General features: G+C 42.9%; 1 protein-coding gene across 2 annotated transcripts in view; it reads right to left on the bottom strand.

Annotated features, from left to right (window-relative positions):
• Ptger3 (prostaglandin E receptor 3) overlaps positions 1–2319 on the bottom strand; it is an 83832-nt gene that overhangs the window by 37493 nt on the left and 44020 nt on the right. The window lies entirely within an intron of this gene.

Raw genomic sequence — 2319 nt, 5'->3', positions numbered from 1 at the left:
GAGGAGGAGGAGGAGGAGGAGGAGGAGGAGGAGGAGGAAGAAGAAGAAGAAGAAGAAGAAGAAGAAGACATCTGCCCCAGTATATCTGCAGTGCCAAGCTGAGTGGCCTGGTCACTTCTGCTCAAGAGCTAGAGAGAGGTGGGTGTGCGTGGAAAGTTAGAACAGCTGTAAGAACAGTTAGAAAGCTGTGAGGTTCTGGAGAAGTGAGGTGAAAGGTCTTCTAAATTCCTACCTCCAGGTTAGCAGTCTTTTCTTTCTCCATAACACACTAAAATGTTGCCTATTGATTCACAGTGCTTCACACAACCCAGTGATTTTGTAGCTCTGAATTCTCTTCCTTTCTCCTACTATATTGTAAATGCAAAGTGTGTGTCTGTGTATATGTCTGTGTGTGATTGTAAGTGCAGTAGATTGTAAGTCAAAAGTGTGAACTATATATTATTTGTTTAGTGTGTGTGATAATGTCTTTGTATGTGTGTCTGTGTGCACCTGTGTGTATGTCTCTGAGTTTGTCTATGTGTATGTGTCTGTGTGTGCATCTGTGTGTATGTCTGTAAGTGTATGTGTCTCTGTGTTTATATGTCTATGTGTGCATCTGTGTGTGTTATCTCTGTGTGTGTCTGTGTACATGTCTACATGTGACTGCAAGTGTACTAGATTGATAAGTTCAAAGTAATAAGTGCACATTATTTGTTTAGTATGTATGTTTGAGTGTGTCTCTGTATATGTATGTGTGTGAGTGCCTGTATGTGCAAGCATCTGTGTGTGCCTATCTGTATATGTATTTATGTGTGTTTCTGTCTGTGTATATATGTCTGTGTCTGTCTATCTGTCTTTATGTCTGTCTGTGTGAGTGTATATATCTGCCAGGGCTGCATGTAAAGGTCTGAGCATACCCTCCTAGACTTGGCTCCTTTCTCTATTATGTGGATCTCCAAGGACCCAACGCAGGTTATTAAACTTAGCAGTTGGTGCCTTACCTGCTCAGCCATGCCACTGGCTCTCCCAAAGCTTGAGGTTTAAAAAAATTAATCCTGATGTTTTATCATCTCCTACCAGAGCTAGAACCAGGTACACAGTTGCAGAGAAAACAGAGCTGAGGGATAGACTCCACACCTGGGCCAGCTGCACTGCATTCACCCAGCAGCTATCAGCAAGCACCATATCACTAAGAACAATTGACCCTGTCTCCTCAGGACACAAACACATGGACAGCACACCTCAGGGCCAGCAGGTTCCCCATACTGTGGTGAGTCAGACATATCCACCCTGGCTATTACGACTTTCCCTGGGTTTGTGCATAATTAAGAGTGTGATCCTGGCCTTACCACTCTCAGATGGGAGGAACAGAAAAGAGACTTTGCACTAGAAGCCTTCTCTTAAGAAGAAGGCAGGTAAGCTCAATGTACTAGTTTTAATTTGTCTGAGCATATTAAATTTCCAGAGCAGGGCAGGGGTGGAGCCTGACCATTACCACCACAAGAATCCAACACTGGGGCCTGTTGGCCAAAGGTCTCTGATAGCTCAGATGCCAGTGGTAGTTTACACGGGAATCCACAAGAGCAAGGAAAGAGTTTAATGTATGAATGAGGTTTTGTGTTAAAAACAGCCATCTGGAGAGAGGCAACATGCTGAAAACGCAGACAGAGCAGCTTCCCACTGTGGAAAGAATCAATGATTTCCTGTATGAGGTTACAGAGTAGGAAACAAAACAGTACAGTCATTCCAAACAGAACAGAGCTGCTGCAGGACACTGGGCTTTTAGTTGACCAAGCACAGCAAGTAGGAGATCAGCAAGATGCTTAATACCATTGTGAACAAAATATCCCCAACAAGAAAACATTCCTGAGATCGGGAAATAAAAACAGGGACATTTCATATCGTTTGCTTTATTTTTTTCATCGACAGACAACATAAATAACAGACATTTATTACATACACAGACAAGCTGTCCTTGGATGCTGTCAGAATTCTGATGTACATCTTATACATTCATTCTTTGACTATACAGTACTATAAGTATCAGCCTATAAAACACATAGTAGTTATATTTAAATACACTGAAGAAATACCCATAAATCTTTACACAAGGTGGCAAAACACACTTTCCTCCGAGGCCAAGCATGTGGGGATGAAGCAGTGAGGAGGAGAGCTGGAGAACTTCCCTCTGATCAATGTAGTGGGGCTTAAAGTGCAGGTACAGCCAGGACCCCATCCCAGATAGTGGAGTTCCTGTCTGTTAGCAGTGAGCAGCCTACAATACCTACAATAATTGATGTGACAATAGACTCTCTCTCTCTCTCTCTCTCTCTCTCTCTC

The sequence above is a fragment of the Mastomys coucha genome, unplaced genomic scaffold (genome assembly GCF_008632895.1).
Source record: "Mastomys coucha isolate ucsf_1 unplaced genomic scaffold, UCSF_Mcou_1 pScaffold16, whole genome shotgun sequence".
In the NCBI taxonomy this organism is placed as follows: domain Eukaryota; kingdom Metazoa; phylum Chordata; class Mammalia; order Rodentia; family Muridae; genus Mastomys; species Mastomys coucha.
Note: the sequence above shows the minus strand (reverse complement) of the source record. Positions and strands in the feature narration are given on the sequence as shown.